The 21,362-nt window shown below is 39.4% G+C and overlaps 1 protein-coding gene across 15 annotated transcripts in view; it reads left to right on the top strand.

The window, feature by feature from the left end:
• Positions 1-10,395: 10,395 nt before the first annotated feature.
• TAFA1 (TAFA chemokine like family member 1) overlaps positions 10,396-21,362 on the top strand; it is a 534,519-nt gene continuing 523,552 nt past the window's right edge. For 2 of the 15 annotated variants that reach the window (XM_055558385.1, XM_055558386.1), the window contains exon 1: positions 12,109-12,454. The gene's annotated coding sequence lies outside the window, so the exon portion shown is untranslated. Of the gene's footprint in view, positions 12,455-21,362 lie in introns of all 15 variants that reach the window. The other 13 variants (XM_055558390.1, XM_055558384.1, XM_055558393.1 and 10 more) reach the window with 11 other exon arrangements.

Genomic DNA, 21,362 nt, shown 5'->3' with positions numbered 1-21,362 from the left:
TCTCGCTGTTTTTACATAACTAGATGATTTGAATTTTCACATAGAGATTTGCAAAATAAATCTGAGTGCTAAGTGCTTAGTCACTCAGTCGTGTCTGACTCTTTGCAACCCCATGAATAGTAGCCTGCCAGGCTCCTCTGTCCCTGGCATTATCCAGGCAAGAATACTGGAATGGGTTGCCATTTCCTTCTCCAGGGGATCTTTCCAACCCAAGGATTGAACCAGTCTCCTGTGTCTCCTGCATTGCAGGTGGATTATTTACCCACTGCACCACTGAGGAAGCCCCCCGCAAAATGTCTACTACATGCAATTCTCTGTGATAGGCCCTAGGGGAATAGAAATTAACCATGTATGGTTCATGCCTTCATGAAAAAATGTACTGTCCAATATATAAGACTGGCTAGAGAATTAGGTCATTCTGACTACCAAAAAAAAAAAAAAAAAAGAGTTCCACATCATCTTATGAAGAAATGTGTTTCTGAACTTCTGAACCATGGAACTTCAGTCCCACTATAGGTAGGTCCTTGTGCCGTATAGCAAAATGCAAGGAAAGACGCTCTCGCCTGCTCATTGCTCTGTTTCTCAATCTCGGTGTGTTTACTTGGGGGCCTGATAATTCTTTATTGTTGGGGTACCCTGGCATTTTATGGTGTTTAGGGGTATCCCTGGCCTCCACCTACTACGTACCCTTGTGGTTTAGCTGGTAAAGAATCTGCCTGCAATGCAGGAGACGTGGGTTTGATTCCTGGGTTGGAAAGATCCCCTGGAGAAGGGAAAGGCTACCCACTCCAGTATTCTAGCCTGCAGAATTCCATGGACTGTATAGCCTATGGGGTCACAGAGAGTTGGACACGACTGAGTGACTTTCACTTTCACTAGCCTCCACCCACTAGATGCCAGTAGCAACCTCCTGTCCAGTTGTGACAATCAAAAGAGTGATCCAGACGTTGTCAAATGTCCCCTGGGTGGTTGGCTGGCTGCGGAGCAGGAAGGGCAAAGTCACTCCCAGCTGAGAATTAAGACCAAAGGTAAATGCATAGGAGTGGAGAAGTTTTCATGTGTTGATCCACAGAAAAATCTGCTTCCCAGTATTTTCTAAAAGAGAATGAATTTGTCCTATGGTGGTCCAATTTAATGGGGAAAGGTGAGTCCTTCCTAGAGACAGAGGAATGGACTAAGTGACCTCCCAAGATCCCTATGGACCCTCGAACTCTTGGACACTGTTTATTCATGACCTGGCCTGATTCCTCTCTCTCTCTGTACCTGTGGGCTTGTACTAATGATAATGCTGTCAGCAGCCTTACCATCCAGCACACCTTTATGTCCGCAGGAAGCCTGGAGGGGTCTTTTTTTTTTTTTTTTTTTTGAGAAAACTTGGCAGAAACATTTTTTTTTTTGAAACAGAGAGAAGAAAAATTAAATCTCAGGGCTGTGGAAAAATAACTTTCTGTGCTCTTAGGTACCAAAATCGACCATTTGTTAGAACCAAGCTTCTGCTAAAGTGTGAAAAATTCTTGGAAGGCATTTCCTCAATTTTGTCATTGTTGTTTTATCAGTTCATTTCCATGAGCCCTCTAGCTTGCTGTCTGTCAGCTGTCTAGGCTAGGCTAGCCAGCCAGAAGTGTACCTCTCATCTTTTATTCTTAAGGTCCTAACATTTATCCCACGGTTGGTAAGTGGGTTGTGCTGCTGCAAAGAAGCTCAGGATTTCAAAGTTTTAAGACCTGGTTTTGAACCTTATCACCATTACTTCTGGACTTGGAGATTTTAGGAAATATTCTTAAAATTTTCTGCCTTCTTCTGTCCCTAAAACTGGAGATGGTAAAATTTTCCACTAGACCACAGTGAGGATAAAATAGAGAGTAGCTGTTTGTAGATTTCGCAATGACTATGCAAAGTATTTGTCAACATGATTAGACATTGTAATCATGTAACAAATATTTGTTCAATTATTGTCCACTTATGCAGGGTTCTTAATTTCAAATTAGGGCGAACCAAGACCATGTCCCCTAGAAACATATTGTAGTCACAGTTTTTTAAGAAATTTTATGTATTTATTTTTATTTATATTTGGCTGTGCGGCATCTTTGTTGCTGTGCAGGCTTTCCTGTAGTTGCAGCGAGTACAGGCTACTCTCTAATTGCGGTGCCCAGGCTTCTCATTGTGGTGGCTTCTCTTGTTGTGGTTCCTGGGCTCATGGGCACAGGCTTAACTGTCACGGTGCATGGGCTTTGTTGTTCAGCGGCATATGGGATCTTCCCAGACCAGGGGTCAGATCCATGTCTCCTGCACTGGCAGGTGGATTCTTTACCACTGAGCCACCACGGAAGCCATACCACACTTTCTATAACTAATCTGTTGTCAAACATAATTCCTAAACTCTCCTGTAATTTCCCACCTCAATATTCTATTCTATTCTATAGATTTTTAAAAGTCAGCTTTTCTGTAGTAAGAACATACTCTCTGGAGTTAAATTTACAGTCAAATCCCAACTCTACTATTTGATGTTGAGTATATAACATCATTTATAAATCCTTAAAAATCCCCTTGTCTTTATCAGTAAATGGGGATGATAATAGATGTTGATAATATAATGACTGTAAAGTGACTTGAAGATGCCTGGACTCTATTAAGTGCTCAAAAAGTGTTACTGATAAACTTGACTAATAAGAGTTCTTTGACAAAACTGATAATACAAAGGCTCTGTCTTCCACACAGTAGAGTGTCAGTTTTGAAAAGACTTCTTGGTTCTGTGTAACTCTAGAGACACCGTGCACCCTATGTCCTATGTGACTGGCGCCCCCTGGAGTTGTAGAGCCACAGCCCAGGGTTTTCCTGCCTTTCCGGGGAATGTTGAAGATACACTGCAGAAGAAATTACTGTTGATGCATGAAGGTTTCCTCAAAGCCAGAATGAAGAAACCCAGGAAGGGGTTTAAAAAGTGATGGATGAGAGTAGGGCTTCTTAAATTTTAATGCATCTAGTCTTTCTTGAGGATCTTGTCAAAATGCAATCTATGGTTTAGTGGGTCTGGAACAAGACCTGAGATTCTACGTTTGTAACAATTTTCCTGAGCTGCCGCTGAGGCTGTTGCAGGAACCCCACAGTATAGCAAGGTTCTAGACTAGAAAGATTATCTTCATCACATCTTTTTTCTTTAGGTGCTGTCCTTCTTTTTAGGAGGTGCCTTAGGGTGTTACTGAATTCAGACTCCATCAAAATATCCCTTCTCCTGTCCCAGAACACATTAAGTCACTGTGGAACAAGAGTCCCTGGAGGTGTTCAACCTCAATGCTGCTGCTGCTGCTAAGTCGCTTCAGTCGTGAGTAACTCTGTGCGACGCCATAGATGGCAGCCCACTAGGATCCTCTGTCCCTGCGATTCTCCAGGCAAGAATACTGGAGTGGGTTGCCATTTCCTTCTCCAATGTATAAAAGTGAAAAGTGAAAGTGAAGTCTCTCAGTCGTGCCCAACTCTTAGCGACCCCATGGACTGGAGCCTACCAGGCTCCTCCGTCCATGGGATTTTCCAGGCAAGAGAACTGGAGTAGGGTGCCATTGCCTTCTCCTCAAAGGACTCTAGAGTGAAATAAATATGCCCAACACTATAAACTTCCCATCTTGGAGACCCACAGGATACAAGAGTGTATTAAAAACTCAGAAATCCTACTGTCAAGAAACTAGCTAAAAAAACATTATACATGGTTAAATATAGAATGGTGGTGGTGGTTTAGTCTCTAAGTTGTGTCCATCTCTTTGACCCCATGGATTGTAGCCCACCAGCTTTTTCTACCCATGGGGTTTCCCCAGAAAGAATGCTGGAATGGTTGCTGTTTACTTCTCTAAAATATAGAATATCTCTTACATATTCTGCAAGTGTCTTCAAACTAGGTTGGTTACAATATCTGAGTCTTAGGGACAGGCCCCAGATATCAGATATTGCCTCCCCAGGTGATTCCAATGTGTAATGGGGACAATGGTAAAGAGGACATTCTACAATACATAGAGCTCGAGCTCATTTGGGGGAATTCCTGGCGGTCCAGGGGTTAGGTCTCCAGAGTTTCACTGTTGAGGGCCCAGGTTCAATCGCTGGTCAGGGAACTAAGATCTCACAAGCCACACAGCCAAAAAATAGGAAAAACTAGATCCCCCTTAGGGAGTCAAAATACTTCATATAAAAACACATTGCTGAATCTAATGCTAAAGATGACAACTCCTGACTTGTTAGGCCTACATTTATACAATAGGTGCCTTGTTTGAACAGATTTAAATGGCTTAAATCAGGCTGGGAATATGGGGACAGTGGAGCTGACAGATTGGGTGAGGAAAGACGGCAAGAACTTTGAAACACTCTCAAACCCTCTATACTATTGACTACATATCTCTGTCTGCTATAGGCTCTGACTGGATAATTTTCTTACCATCCTTAAAATATTTGAAAGAGAGAGATTTTTCATAGCTATACTGGACTCGAGCTCTACTCTTAGCTCTTTTATCCATTTAATGATAGACCTTTAGCAAAGACATTTAGTTCTTCTTGGTGCCATGTTCCTTAGTTATCAGGTGGGACTCACCACTGTCCTGTCTGCATCTCAGACCTGTTGTGCAAAGTAAGTGGGACCTCCAATGCAGAGAAAACGCTTGGTAAACTATTGAACCAAACACATATAAAATGTTATGAAATATTCTCATCGTGCGAGGCAAATGTCATGTACGTTTCTGAGGATTTGCTATGTTGTTTGATGTCTTCATTTGCTGCAGAAATTTGTTTAGTAAAAAAGCAGGACTCTGTGCTTCTGCCAGTATTCTTATATATTTTATTTCTACCCAATACCTGGGTACATATCAACTCTAATGGAAAAAGGCAGGAGAAATTTTGTTATCTGGTATTTCTAACGAATAGCCACAGATAGATTTATCATTTGCTTCTCTTAAAGGTGATTGGTTTCTGACCAATGGATCATGTCCCCAAATAGTTCCATAATGTGTCACAAATTCACCCTACCACAGACAGAAATATGACCTTTTAATGACCATTTGAAGTAATACAGCAGTCTCTACCTCACTAGAAGCCTTATGTATTTAACATCTCTCTCCCATGTATTTTGAACCAGTGTTTTCTTCTCGCTAGGTCCCTCATAATGAGCAATAAACTTTGACACATGTTCAGAGTAGTTTGTTTAAGAAATTCTGTGTTGACAGCATATTTGCATTGTCCTTTCCTCCTACATTTAAGGAATAGGAACCAAAATACCTAACATGAGGGCAGACCCTTGACCACTCATCTATGAAATGATGGGCAGTTGAGAAAGTCATTTCTAAAGCATGTTATAGAGGTTTCAGGAAAACATTTGGCCTGGATCCCTGTAACTTCTCAGCTCTGTCTCCATCACATCCTCTGCTATTTTCAGCTTTCCTCCCAACTCTGGTAGCTTTTCTAAAGTGGCCTCCAAATTCATCCTCATCAAGTACTGGAGAATTCCAAATGCAGCTCTGGTCAGCTCTCTCCAGGGAGGTAAAGCTACAGGGCCTCCCAGTAATGTACAGGGCATCTCTTATCCAAGGGATTTTTATCAAGATTCTGTTTATTCAAGTCCAGGGTACTTTGTAAAACTTCAGTCCCACAAGAGTATCTGTATCAAAATACCCAAATGAAAGAAAATTCTTCTAAGTAAATGATAAGCCCAAGAGTTGGGATTTTTACACACACACACATACGCTTTAAAAATTAGCAGTGTTTATTTTTTGTCCAGCCCTTTAATACTTATTTATTTTATCTATTTGGGTACAATGCTGTCATTACTGTATCTACTGCTGACTAGAATACGGAGTGTTTTACGTGTGCCTGGACATAATGCACTTCCCATACATTGTCTCATTTCATCATCTTGACAATCGTATGTGATGGATGATGTTCTTATCCCAGTTTATGGTTAAGGAAACCGAGGCTTGGAGTTGTTAATAGTTAAAAATTCACTCACTGCTTTCTCAGTGCCAGTCATTACTTGAAGCACTTTACATGCATTAACTCAATCTTTTCAACCTTGCGAGGTAGGCATATTATTATCCTATTTAACGGATGAAGACATTGAGATATAGATATAGAAACCTTACCTCAGTTTTCTAGCTAGCAATGTCAAAAGTGGGCCCAGTGTGTACATTTCTAAAGCTTATGTGTAAGCTCACTTCTCTCTTGATGGGAAACTAGAAGTTGGAGACATGGGAGACAGAACTGGGTTCTGGGTTGTCTGCCATATTTGGTCCTTTACCCTGACATATAACTCCACCTATAAAGCTGTCATTTATTTCAGTGGATATGCTGCAAAGGAAATGAAGCAAAATCTCTAGTGCTGAGAGGCAAATACTGTAATCATCTGCATGACTTGATTCTTTATTCCAGTAATATGAAAATTGTCAATTATGGATGAATTATGGATGCTACAGATACCTGTAATTTGTGGCTGCAGTTTTGTAAACACATGCAGCTGCCTTTAATTTTATTTCACCAGTCATGTAATTCATTAGCACACACCTGCAGTTACCAAAGATAAGGAGGCTAATGAAGCTAGTTTTCAGTTTCCACTATTTATGTTTTATGCACCTCTCTGTTTAATTACCGCTCTCAGAGGTTGAGAAATTGGTTAAAAACAGATGCATTTCAAGAAGGAGCCTGGTGATTATCCTTTAAGAACATACTCAAATTTCCACCTCAGCCATTGACTTAAATCATTGCTTTATCAGCCAAAGCCCAGGCATTTTGGAAAAGGAGAGGACTGTGAAATTGATTTTTTTTTTTCTTCTTGCAACTGTTATGGCAGCAAAGGCTAAAAATGTATTTGGGAGATAGCCCTTGAAGGTCCATTAACATCAGAGCCATTTTTAGTGCTCATGGGTTCTTGCTGCTCCACCATGTGTACGGGCAAAGCCAGTGAAAGAATTGAGGGCATGCGACACTGGACCAGCAGGCAGTACTTTCTTTTTTTTTTTTTTCATTAAAATTTTACTTTATTTTTTTTTTTTCATTTTTTTTTTTGTATTTTAAATTTTATTTTATTTTTAAACTTTACATAACTGTATTAGATTTGCCAAATATCAAAATGAATCCGCCACAGGTATACATGTGTTCCCCATCCTGAACCCTCTTCCCTCCTCCCTCCCCATTCCATCCCTCTGGGTCGTCCCAGTGCACCAGCCCCAAGCATCCAGTATCGTGCATCGAAGCTGGACTGGCAACTCATTTCATACATGATATTTTACATGTTTCAATGCCATTCTCCCAAATCTTCCCACCCTCTCCCTCTCTCACAGAGTCCATAAGACTGTTCTATACATCAGTGTCTCTTTTGCTGTCTCGTACACAGGGTTATTGTTACCATCTTTCTAAATTCCATATATATGCACAGAGTGAAGTAAGCCAGAAAGAAAACACCAATACAGTATACTAAGGCAGTACTTTCTTAAGCCTGCCTCTTCTTTATTTCTTTCGCCACTTGTTGAAATTAATTGAAATTAATGCCTTGGGTTCTTTCTGATTGTTTCTTCTCCCTACTCTCATGTCTATAGAAATATGAAATATTTTGTATGTTTTTTCCTATCCTCATCTTGCTAATTATTTTTAAAAGTAGTACCTCCATGGTAAAACCACAGTAATAAGAATAATAGTGCACTCATCCTATGTTAACCATTCCATTAAATATTTTACATCAGATATTTCATTGAGTCCTGAACACAGCCTAATGAGATTGGCTTCATTTTCCTCTGGAAACCAGAAGCTAAGTGACTCATCAATGTCGTGGCTCTTCTAGTAAATGGGACCTTGGTAATTTAAACTTGGAACAACCAGTCCTTCTTCAAAGCCTGTCCTCCATGTCAGGATGACTTGGAGGTATGCTTATTTCAGGTATATACAGATATACACAGGTATGCTCATTTCCTCCACAACTTTCACCATGAACATCCTCCCTTGTGTAGCTATGCCTATCATACAAGCTGCTAAACCAGTTCCATTGCCTACTTACTTCTGTGTTTAGGGTATTGTTATTCTTTTTTTAAACAGGGAAAGTTTAGGCATTGCTATTTAATGTAGAAGACTTTTCAGTGTGAGGCCTAAAACTGTACTGGTAAGCCATTAAACTTAAGGACATTAGTCCTAAGTGGCTTTAGGCAAGATAATAGGTGAGGTAGGATTTTTTTTTTTTTTTTTTTTTTGTATTTTCCCATCCTTTGTACACCAGAACTTTTATCAGGCTGAGTCTCTGTCCTCTTTTCCATACCAAAATTTATATATTCTGTGTTTCATTGCTTCAAGGTCTTGTATATTTCTAATTAGTAATAATTGGTTTATCTGAGAAGCTAATCCATGTAAATAAATTACCAATAGATACCATTGTTGGAGTCTTATGGTATGACAGGGTTTGTGCTAAATACTTTATAAGCTTTATCTTGCAAAGCCCTCTATGATTGATGGCTTTATTATCTTCATTTGTAAATTAGGAAGCTGAAGCATAAAAAGATTAAAAGATTACCCTTTATCCCAGATATGCCTGTAGGCAGTAGAAACAGGATTTGAAATTCATTTGTATATTATTTTAGTCCCTGAGTTCTCATCCACTTGTCACAGTACTATTTCATAAGGTTTGGCTACCTGTATCAAAATCTTCTAGGCTGCTTGATGAGAATGGTGATTTGTGGAGTGCTCAATGGTCTCCTAAATCAGAATCTATCCATAAAGAACTTCAGTTCAGTTCAGTCGCTCAGTCGTGTCTGACTCTTTGCGACCCCATGAATCGCAGCACACCAGACCTCCCTGTCCATCACCATCTCCTGGAGTTCACTCAGACTCACGTCCATCGAGTCGGTGATGCCCTCCAGCCATCTCATCCTCTGTTGTCCCCTTTTCCTCCTGCCCCCAATCCCTCCCAGCATCAGAGTCTTTTCCAATAAGTCAACTCTTCGCATCAGGTGGCCAAAGTACTGGAGTTTCAGCTTTAGCATCAGTCCTTCCAAAGAACACCCAGGGCTGATCTCCTTTAGAATGGACTGGTTAGATCTCCGTGCAGTCCAAGGGACTCTCAAGAGTCTTCTCCAACACCACAGTTCAAAAGCATCAATTCTTTGGCGCTCAGCCTTCTTCACAGTCCAACTCTCACATCTGTACATGACCACTGGAAAAACCATAGCCTTGACTAGATGGACTTTGTTGGCAAAGTAATGTCTCTGCTTTTGAATATGCTATCTAGGTTGGTCATAACTTTTCTTCCAAGGAGTAAACGTCTTTTAATTTCATGGCTGCAGTCACCATCTGCAGTGATTTTGGAGCCCAAAAAGATAAAGAGCTTAGGAATCTGCAATTTTTACCATTTTCTAAACTGTCCCTGGAATCCATATAACTTTTCCTTGGGTTAAAAAGCTCATGACTTTTTGGTAAGTCCCTCAAAAAGTAACTACTAGTATGGTGACACTGGTATAAATCAGTGAGTGAAACAATTTTGGACAGCTTATAAGAAATGATACCTGAGTACACTGCTGTCAGGAAATCTGACCCTGTTGCTATCAGCTTAATTCATCCCCATGATATTAGACTTGTTACTTTTAGAGAAACCTAATGGTGACTGGAAGAAGCATAAAAGGTAATTGATTTGCTTATGTACAATACATTTTGATCAAGGTGCTTACACACAGAATGAATTGTGCTTTGGGTCACCTCTTCTATGTTTGGGCTTCATTCTTAGGTAGCCACTTCCAAGGAGGTATGGGGTTGCCTCCACCACCTCCAAGTTTATCTACTGCCAGGTTAGAATTTCCAATGGGAAGAGTATATCTTTCAACAAAATTCCGTCAAGAGCCAGATGACTACCATAACCTCCCTGAACCAAAGAAAAGAAGGGGATGACATGCCCGCCCCCCCAAGTTTGGCTAGATTTGGATCCTGTCCACAAGATTCTGAAACTGCAGGGAAGAGGGAATGAAAGGTGGAATCTAGCCATTGATGAACCATAAGAACTGATGGCAAGAGAGGCTTGGTTCCCAAGGGAAGCTTGAGTCTTAATACTCCAAGTAAAGGGAATGATGGACAGGCAAATCAGTAATTATCCTTTTTACCATGAATAAGTAAAACAAGCCACACTCTGCTTATGGCTCTGCTATTGTTTTTCTCCTTGGTGTTTGGATGTAGTATAATTTTCTTAGCAAATATTTTTAAATGTTATAAAATCTAATGTAATCTGGTGCTCTGTGAGGTACATCTCCCTAGAGATCAATATTCACATCAGACCCAATTAGTGCTCTAATAGAATTTATTTCCCAGATGCTTCAAATCAGTTAAATGGAAAAAGTGGCCATGATAGTTCATAGGACACTTTAAAGGACCAGCTAAAAACTGCTGCAGGTTGAGGGCAACAGGATCGTCCTAACTGGAAGCTGACAAAGAGGCCAGATGAGGGGCTGGAGAGAACAAGGACTTTGTATGAAAGTTGAACGATATGGATCGAGATGAGGGTGTTTCTTAGATGTAATTTGAAAAGCTCTCCTATAGCTTTGAAGAATTTTGGAATTGAGTTCTTAAAGTAAGTTTATTTCGTTTGTTCATATTTTATTTATTTTAAACCTCCAGGTATTAGCATCATGCATATTTTCAGAGAGTACTCCATGGGTGGTTAAGATTTTTATGCTGGTCTGATCAATCTCTCGTGTTCTCCTGGTAGAATGGCTGAGATGGCAACTCTAACCCTGACACTTTTCTTGAGCGAGAAAACCATGTCATATGACTCAAATGAATTTGTTATTAAAACAACCTGTGATGTAAAATACTTGCTTTTTATGATGCTTTTTGCTGGTATGTTACTTAGACTGTTACATGGAAAATCCAATTTTTGTAATATTAAAGCTGTGTACAAACTTAGGTGTGAATCATATATTCTACATGTTCATTAAATTATTTTTGTTTTCTTTCCTTCACATTTTAGGGCTGATGAAAAATTCTGTGTCAGGTGTTTTATTAATCGGTAATTAATGTTAGCCATTGTATTAATAATAAACAGCATCCAATTCTTTGTGGCTTAATATCATATGCATTTATATGTCTCAGCCTTGTCATATATAGTCTGATTGCATACTCGGCAAATGATTTTTCATATGGTGGTTCAGTGGATCTTTCCATCCATTTTCTAAATGTCCTCATATTCTCTATCGCATCAGTCAGCTAGTGAGCAAAGAGCAAGTGTATAGGACATCACCTGCTGAGTTTCAGGTTGAATGTTGCATGCATTACTTCTGCCCGTATTCCAGGGGCCAGATCTGGTAAAGTTAATTTCTCTGTTCACCCAAGAGAAAGAAATGGGTTTAATGAATATTCAGCCACTTCCTGCTACCATCATTCCTGGGACCTTTTGCTTCTGGGCTGCAGTAAGATCTCGGGCAGAGGAGGTGATGGCACCCCACTCCAGTACTCTTGCCTGGAAAATCCCATGGACGGAGGAGCCTGGTAGGCTGCAGTCCATGGGTTCGCGAAGAGTCGGACACGACTGTGCGACTTCACTTTCCCTTTTCACTTTCCTGCATTGGAGAAGGAAATGGCAACCCACTCCAGTGTTCTTGCCTGGAGAATCCCAGGGACGGGGGAGCCTGGTGGGCTGCCATCTATCGGGTCGCACAGAGTTGGACATGACTGAATCGACTTAGCAGCACAGCAGCAGCAGCAAGATCTAGGGAATTTAAATGCCTGCTATGATCACAGTTAGCAAAGTTCTTATCCTCTTACCTAAGCCCATGACATTTCACTGAGGCTTCTGTTCCTCTTCTCCCTTACCTATGGTAAATAGGACAAGTTGGGCATGCACAGGATATATGAGGATTAAGTTAGATCCAAACCTGAAGAAAATACTTACAGAAACCTTATCCACAGCTATTTTCCTTTATTTGCTGCGATCCTCTACTACCTTGCAGTTTCACGAAGTAATTTCAGGGTTATTAAATGTGAACAGCTTAAAGTTATGTAATTAATTGCACTCAGGTTTGGTTACAATTCCTGATTGATCCAAGCCTGCCAGCTTAGCACCTGGCAGCAGTCAGGAACACGACAGTGATGGCAGGCAGGTGGTTGCAATAATTAGGTTGTTACTTTTTTTTTTCCTCCCCTCCTGCCTCGAATACCAGGTGGTCTAAACCCCGGGGTCAGGTAGACTGTGTTTGGCCCACGGGTGCCATTTCTGATTCTGGAGTTCTTTTGAAGAAACTGAGAGCTGTGGCAGGACATGCTAGTCCATGAGAATAGGGTAAATAAAACACAAGAACCCTGCTGGCTTTCCTGAGGCAGAACTGGTGACCAGGATCCTGACAGAAGGTCCGGAGGAAGAAAAAGACTGCTTGACCTGCAGTCGTTGTATCGGAGCTTTTGACCTGCAAGCTTGCCTCTTCTAACCAGAGTCTTGGAAGCAAGGAGGGATGAAGGCCTAAAGGTAGGCATGTAATCTGAATGTATGGGCAACGTTACGTGGTGCACATAAATGTGGGATTTAAAATGAAGCAGTATTTTGTCTGCTTGTTTGTTTGCTAGCTCACTTGTTTGGGGCCTTTTGTTTTCCTCCTGGATTTGCTTCATATTAAATGTGAGACTTTAGGCAAATTGCTTGACTTTTTCAGGCCTCAGTTTTTTTCATCTGCAAAATGGAAATGGAAAATATGGTGTAGTCTCTACTAAATGAGAAAATGAGTAAACATTGCTTAGCACAATGTCTGCTGTGCAGTAAATGGATCCACTAGTGTTAACCTGTTTCAACTATATTGTCTCCAAAAGAGGAAACCTGCACTTTGAGCTAGGATGATTGACAATAAATTTAAAGTTTGAAATGCGAAACATTATCATCTTTATTTTTATAATAATAGCCACACTTGATTGAGTATAAATTTTGTGCCGGGGAAAAAATTGTCTTACATTATCTTTAACTCATGTTATCTTTAAACTTGAAACAGATATTAACATGTCCAATTTACAGATGAAAAACCGAGGCATGGAGAGATTGTTACTTCTCTCAGGTTTATACCTATTTTTAGCTGCTAAATGAGGGAGATGAGTTAGAACTCAATTTTTAAAATTCTGTCACCATTAACTAGCATGCTTTTCTGACTTCATAAACTCTGGAAGTAGTGTTCTCAGGTTCTTTATTGCAATATGAACAAACTCACTTTTATGTTGGAGTGCCAGGTAATACTAGTTCAATGTGTGTTACAATTCAGATTACCCTCAGAAGCAATCAGTATGACTTTGAAACCATGCATTCAAAGCATACTCAGAAAGGCTCCAGGGAAATTATTTTTTTTAATTTATTACGTTTATTTTCTTTTATTTAGTAGCTTTTCTCTGTTTTTGTTTGCTGTTTTTGTGCTTTAAAATGTGCTCTGGATCATCCTATTGAAATACGAGCTGAAGTCAATATTCAGTGATGGGCAGGAAATTTTTGATAGGTCTGTGATCTTAAATCAGAAATTCATTGCCACAAGATATTAAAAGTAACTACAAAAATGGTGATTACTATTCTGTCAAGAACATCTGATAAATAAACATTTTCTTTACTGGAAGTGGAAGTCTCCCAAAAGCCGTAGAGAGGAAAGAAAAAAATAAAAGCCTTGCTTGGAAGACACATAGGAAAAATTATTGTTTGTTTTCTAAACAGTTTGGAGTCCTTTTGGAGCTGTCTTCCAATCAATAGAAATGACTAAAAAGTCCTTTGGTTTCATCTCCTAGGTTTTATGTTTCCCATTTATTTAACCAAGATAATAAAAACTCATATGTGGTCTCTTCAGTCATTTCCAAATAGGGCTGGCATCTTTAGTTTATCTCCAAATAGCTTTGGCTGCAAATTTCATTTTAGAACTGTCATTATCATAATCACCTGCTAGTTGGATAGCCAGACATCACCTTTGGTTTTCTTATTAACAGAAATAACACTCTTTGGTTTAAAAGCCTTGGGTTATGATCATGAAAAATTATATCTTGTTTTTTGGCCCTTGGAGAGGCCCGTGAGACCTGGGCAGCTTTCACATTTTGAGCCTTTCACTCTCAGGTGTATCCTCTCAGCCTTAAATTTAACAAGTTCCAGAGATCAATACCTTCAGTAAGAATCAGCTGAAATTAAAATCTGTGTTGAGGCTTCACTCAGCCCCCTTACAAAACCTGCCCTGAGGAACAGCCCAAATATTCAGGCCCCAGTGAAATGGTTTTTGCTGCTGCTTTATTCTCCTGACAGCTGAGATTGATAGGAAATAGGCTTCAGATTTTAGTGTATCTTTTTCACTGATGTTCATCCTACTGAAGTTTGCTCTGTGCTGTAGCCAGTTCAGAAGTGCCATGGAATCATGTGGTCCAAACAGCTCCACGCCCCAGCATTCCACGGGAGTCCCTACTTCTCCATGAGTCTGCCAACCTTGAACACGTGATGTGTACAGTGTTGTGGAGTGGTTTCTGTTCCCGGTGTTGATTTCAAGTTCAACTTGCAGTGTGTAAAATGTATAGATTACTTATAAAGGTGAAGACAGTTTCTCTTTATTGACTCTCGATGGCACTGATACTAGATACAGTCTGGCTATATTTATGCCAGGTTGGAGATGGATATGAGGACACATTGATTGAAAAGTCTACCAAGACGAACTATCAGGGTTAGTCAAGTTTACTCTTTCTTCCATTAAATATATGATGATAACTGGCTTGCATAGAGAGTCATGTAGTGTGAAAAATACTCTTAAACCCTAGAATCATTGAGATGAGACAGTCTCAATTTGAGAGGTCAGGAATTTGCAACCATTATTTTTCTCTTCTCTTCCATTTGCACATTACTTTTTTTCTTTTACAAAGTAAGTGCATTTGATTTCATGTAATTTGAATAAATGTATGCTATAACTTTATAATATGTATTTGTATCAGGAGAGGGCATTTTGCATGCATAGAGGTTTAAGAGAGAATCTTACAGTGTCTGTGGGAAATATCTGCATCTTTAAATAGCCAAGCCAGTGCTGACTGAATGAAGGAATTCCAAACACTGAGAAAGGGCCTGACTTTTTGTTCAATCTCCTGCTCAGTCAACTACTGATTATTGAGCACCTCCCATACTGTAAGCTTTGCTTAATTTGCTGGGGATACAGATGGGAAGGGTACCAACCCTGGTCTCAAAAAGCTCACAGCCTGGTCTGAAGGAAGAAAAAGTTCGTAGATAGCAAGGAAGCAAGGATGGTAGAGGAGCCCCACTGAGATCCATGATTTTCAGGCCTCTGGAGCAGGAGGCAGCCAGTGACAGTTTGTCGGAGCTATGCTGGCCCATCACTTGTTTTTGTAAATATAGATTTATTGGAACACAGTAACACTCATTTGTATAACTATTATCTCTGAACAGCTGTTATGGCACGGCAACAGCAGCGCTGAATAGTTGAAACAGAGGTTACATGCCCCCAGAGCAAGAATCCTTTAGTATTTGACATTTTCCAGAAAATTTTTGCCGATCACTGGTCTGGAGGTAGCCGGTGTCGCACATCACTTTTGGTGAGTGAGCTAGCAAAATAGAGAGTTGCTAAATTCAGTGTCCTAACTGGGACTTCAGTTAGGCTCCTCAACTCTTTTCTACATGTTTCTCAGCATGCTGGCTGACTGTTCGTGTGAGAACTATCATTCTCCCTACCAGAATCAGTAAACGGCTTTCCCTTTCCCCTATGGTTCAATAGTGTGGACTCTGTCAGCATTCTGACCATCAAATTACCACAATTACGCATTTTCTAGTTATTTTCAGCAAGTGTTGTTAACTATGTGTGCACCAGAGTGACTTAGTGACATTCTGAAAACATTCCAAGAGGAATGGTTTGAGCCCAGGCAAGAATCAAAACAAGAAATATACTCTCGCCTCAGTGATTATGTTATCTGAAAAACCTGAAGTGTTTTCTAGTGAGCTCTATGTCCAGACTCAGAATGAGGAATGACAAAATTTTTAGATAAATTGGTTTGTGAAATATTTATGTGCATTTTAGTGGCACAGACAGGAGGTAATCTGTTTTGTATTGAATCAGCTTGGGACAGAAAAAAGAAGCACAATGTTAATGAGATTTTTTAAAGCCACTTTTAAATTCATGTTGGCAAAAGACAAATAGTCAAGACGTTTAATTTCTATAAACTTAATGACTACAGAACAAATAAAGCTTTATTAACATAAATAAAAGTGGCTTTCCTTTCAAGGGCATAGCCATTTTTCTTTCGGTGTAATGTTCTGAAGGACTGTTCTTGTCTATGTATTGATCAGCCTTTTCTAGTGTGTTTAGTTAGATTTTAACAAAGTACTGTTGATTTTGAGAAAAAAAAATTAAAAGGAAAAGAAAGAAAAACATAGGATGATTACAGCTTGGTGCAATGGGAAAGCTTTTGATTTGGGTGTTAGCCAACAAGTATCCTCATACTATTTCTGCTGTGCTCTTGCTAAAAAGCCTTGATAAGACTGCATTTCAATGTGGCAGTCACTTTATTAATTAAGGTAAAATATAAACAAAATTAATGGCAAGTAACATTAAGCAGTTGGAACACCATTTCCATTCCTTTCAGCAGGGCAGACATGACAGGTCAATGCTTGTACACACCTTCTTTCTCCACAGAACCAATCTCAACATTTTTCTCCAGTGAGTGTTCTGAGCATCTAATGTTAAGAGATAGGAACTGCTATGTAAATTAAAACCATTTACCAGTAAACAAGTACATGCCCTCTGGGTTCTTTGATGATGTGCAGTGTCATAGGAATGTTTTTTTCTCAGGTATTCTGTAGTCTCGCCTTCTGCTAATAAATCCACATTTTAAAGACTGCATGTGTTACGGTATGGATCGAACCCAGAAGAATGAATAACCCTTGGTTATTTGAGGGAGAAGAAAACTACAATGAAAGTTTTAACTTTGCCTTGCCTTAAAAAAGTTCCTGGGAGATATGGGAGATGAAGAAATTAAAATTGTTAAAAAATACATTTACCACTGGTTACTGTTGAAGCATGATCTCTAGACACAGCTCTAATTTACTACTATACACTGTTTTAAATCCAGTGGTTAGTACATTAAATAGAAAACTTTGTCTAATATTCAAAAGATTGTGAGAAATTGAAAACATAAACCCCTGATATGTTAATGCTTTGGTAAATTTCTTCTTATTATATAGACCATATTTGGTTGCTCAGACTCTCAGCCATGTCTAACCCTTTGCAACCCTATGGGCTGTAGCCTGCCAGGCTCCTCCATCCACAGGATTCTCCAGGCAAGAATATTGGAGTGGGCTGCCATTTCCTCCTCCAGGGAATCTTCCCGACCCAGGGATCAAACCAGCATCTCTTATGTCTGCTGCATTGACAAAAAGATTCTTTACCACTAGAACCACCTGGGAAGCCCTTATTTATGAGATAAAAAATTTATGTACTTCTTAAAAAAATACTTTCTGCCTGAAATCTGTTTTATAGATATTTCTCCTCTGTCTCCAGTTTTCTGTGTTGGTTTGCGGTGTATGTGAGTGCTTGTGTGTGCAGCGGAATCCCTTACTATATAATGGAAAACTACCAACAGATGTTGACCTATCAGAAAGTGACCCTAGAGTTTCCTGAATTGATTAATACAGCCCAGAGGTGAAAGACACAGCCTACATATTTAAGAAATCAACAGAATGTGTCATTTCCACACAGAAAGGTGAATGGAGCTATAATTGTGGGCACTTTACTTGAGCACTGCATATACTCTTCACTAGTACATGCTTTTCTGGTTTGGAGACCTAAACTAAGGTGAACTAATGGGAGAAAATTTTCTTCATGTGAAGTGATTCCTACCCATGGCTATTTGGGTGCATGCTTGGTAATTTTTTCTTGTTCCCATCATTGTTCAATGCCTATTGGTGACTTGTTAGGAGAAAACTCTGAATGATAAGTGTAAAATCCCACCAGAGGGCTTGGCAGTAGTTAAGTGCTCAATAAATGATAGCTAGCTATTATTTTGTTGTTTTTGTGCTTTCCATCTTTTGTGTCTCCTAAATATCTGTTCTGCAACAAATATTTGACCAGTATTTCAGTTCAGCTCATGTACTCTTGCCTGGAAAATCCCATGGACAGAGGAGCCTGGTAGGCTGCAGTCCATGGGGTTGCTAAGAGTCGGACACGACTGAGTGACTTCACTTTCACTTTTCACTTTCATGCATTGGAGAAGGAAATGGCAACCCACTCTAGTGTTCTTGCCTGGAGAATCCCAGGGACGGGGGAGCCTGGTGGGCTGCGGTCTATGGGGTCGCACAGAGTCAGACACAACTGAAGTGACTTAACAGCAGCAGTAGCAGCATTGAAGATTGAATGGCTTCCTTTGAATCCTGGATCAATTGCTTTCCCTGGCTGACTCTGATACTATTATGGTCAAGCTCTATGATCTTAAGGAACTGAACTCAGTTCCTCAGATGTGAAATGGAAGATGATAGTAGTATCTCCTCTTAGGGCCATTGGGGAAATTAAGATGGTAAAAGTGAAGTATCTCAGTAGAAAGTAAATGATCAACTAATATTTACTATATTATTATCTAATTTATTTAGATGAGACAATAAAGGCTTTTTTAGTATTATTGCATTTGTCTCTAAATTCACATTCTAACCACACTCACTCCTGTCCTTTTCGTTTCTGTTCTCATGCTTGCCTCCTTTGGATGGCTTTCCTGATGAATCCACAGAAGAGAGATGACCCACCTCCATAAGCCTTAACTAGATTACAAAATACCAAAACTTCCTTTAAAACAGGATAACCTCCAAGGAAATATCTCTCTTTTAATTTATAACCTCAGGGTCCATCTGTGAACACATAACATGAAATCAAACTGACAAAGAGAGAGCAGTGATTCTCAATATCTGCATGTGTAAGAATCTTCTAGTGTGTGTTCTAAAAATGCAGATCCTCAGGCTTCTTCCTGATTGGGTCTATGGTAGGATCTGGGTATCTTTATGTTTAACAGTCACCATAGAACTGCCCCATCCAGTTTGGCAGCCAATGGCTACACATTTGTCTTAGTCCATTCAGGCTACTATACTAAGATACCTATGGACAAAGTGGCTGATAACCAATAGACACTATTTCTCTCGGTTCTAGAGTCTGGAAGTGTGAGATCAGAGTGCTAACATGATACAGTAAGGGCCCCTTCTGGGTCACAGACTTCTTGATGGATGATCAAATAGCAGAAGAGGGGGCTAGGAATCTCTTGAGAGCCTCTTATGTCAGGCATAACCCACTCACAAGGACGTCATCCTCCTGAAGGCCCCACCTCCTGTTACAATCATTTTTGGGAATTAGGATTTCAACATGAATTTGGCAAGGACACAAACATTCAGAACATATAGTTAATATGTAAATCAAGATGAACTAAAATTAAAAATTCAAATCCTCATTCACAGCGGTCATACTTAAGCATTGAGTAGCCACATGTGATTAGTAAATGTTTTCATCATAGAAGAAAATTTATTAGCACTGCCTTGTACTATTTTAATAAATAGTCTCCTTCAATCACACATTAAGAAATGTAGGAATAGAGCCATACTTATGAAAACTCTGTTGTATCTGGTGACTTCAAATTGAAAAACCATAATTATTTAAATTGCTCATGTCTAATAATATTAGTAAGCAGAGTAACTGCAACAGCAGACATAATACTGCAGGTATCATTTTATTGAGTATATTCTTGATGCTTTCTGTCAGATGTACCGCCTACATTAATTTCTTCAAATCTCTAAGTGTTCGTATAATTGGTATGTTATTCCTATCTTACAGGAGCTCAAGGCTAAGGAACCTGCTCAAGTGCTCAAGGTCATTCAGCTGGTAAATAGTGAGCCAACTTGCAGTCTTGTTTTAAGGCCAACACTTACTCTCTTCACTTCATCAGCTGATTCTACCCATAAATAGGCATTAAACTGGTTTTAATGTCTGAAGTTGATGCTTCACTTTGGACCTGAAAAATACTCTAGTGAAGTATACAAAAAGGGAAGTCAACCCTAAGATCCTTAAGTCAAAGCTTAAACCTTTCATTTCATTTACCTCCTCCAACCCAGGTCAAGGATCTCATCTCTGCATTTCCATAGTTCTCTCTACTTATTCATCTCTATTAGTGTATAATTCATTCCAGACTGAAATTAGGCTGTATTCCCCTTGTAAACTATGACATTTCTTGAGAGTAAAGACTGACCTTAATTTTCAAAGTATCCCAAGTACCTGGTATATGGTAGATGCTAAATCAGTTTCAAGTATGTGAATTCATTAAAGAGACAATTTTTGCTAATCAGCTGGAAGATCAACTGTAAGGATGGGAATGACCATGTAAACTGTCAAAATCTGCCAGGGACCACGCTAAAGAACACCCTTCTGGAACTTGTTAGGCAAAAAGAGACTGGATTCAATTTGGAGTTCCACAGATAGTTTAGGTCACTATATAATTCCTTGAAAATTTTCTGACCCTATCTCCTAATCTTGTTATTTATGCAGGTATCCCTTTTCTGCTGACCAGTGGCAGAATGCTTATGCATGGCTGAATGTTCTTATTTTTTTTTAATTTTTTAACAAGTATGCTAATCTTAGGGATGATGCTTTCAAGCTCTGGCATCATTAAAATACTATCCCATTGCCATTCTGCAAGTCACTGCTGAGTCAACACCTTCACTACACTCTTTCTTCTCCAGGCTTTCTAATTTGGCCATAAAAATTCACTCAGGTTAGAAACTTAATCACAGGAGGTCTTACTTCTGAAAGGTGTTTTTTTCCAAACAGAATCACAAACTACATTGCTGAATATGAACAGTATTGTGGGGTTCACAAGTATTCCAATGGAATTCTGAAAAGGGCCTTTAAGGCATTATAACTTATGGCATTACCTGAAATGTTGACACTTCATCATGGAAGAGTCATCAGGCAAGTTTTGAATAGATCTTTTTCTCCCATCTTGGGTAATTGCCCAGGGTATATTATGTAGACTATTCCCAGTTTTTGTAAAATCAACACATTTCTCATTTTTGCAGAATCTCTTCTTTTTCATTATATTCTGTATACCATTTCCATTTGCCTTTGCTCTTATTCAGCTTTTTCCTCATGGTCTCATCTACCATGTTCATTGTCATTGCAAAATGTGTGTGTAAGAGGTGTCTACATGGAGATTAAATTATTATCTAGTGCCTATGGTCAGCTCTCAGAATTTCCCATTATTACCCCCTGGTGAATTGTCTATGATAAATTTTTTCCTACAATTTGACTTTTCCCTACTTACCTGGATTATAACCAAATTACCTCTTTCTCCCATTTGAAAACCTCTAGTGACTTAAAAACCCTTTGTAGATTCTTTGAGATATGTCA

This window comes from Bubalus kerabau, chromosome 20, assembly GCF_029407905.1.
Source record: "Bubalus kerabau isolate K-KA32 ecotype Philippines breed swamp buffalo chromosome 20, PCC_UOA_SB_1v2, whole genome shotgun sequence".
Lineage (NCBI taxonomy): Eukaryota > Metazoa > Chordata > Mammalia > Artiodactyla > Bovidae > Bubalus > Bubalus kerabau.
Note: the sequence above shows the minus strand (reverse complement) of the source record. Positions and strands in the feature narration are given on the sequence as shown.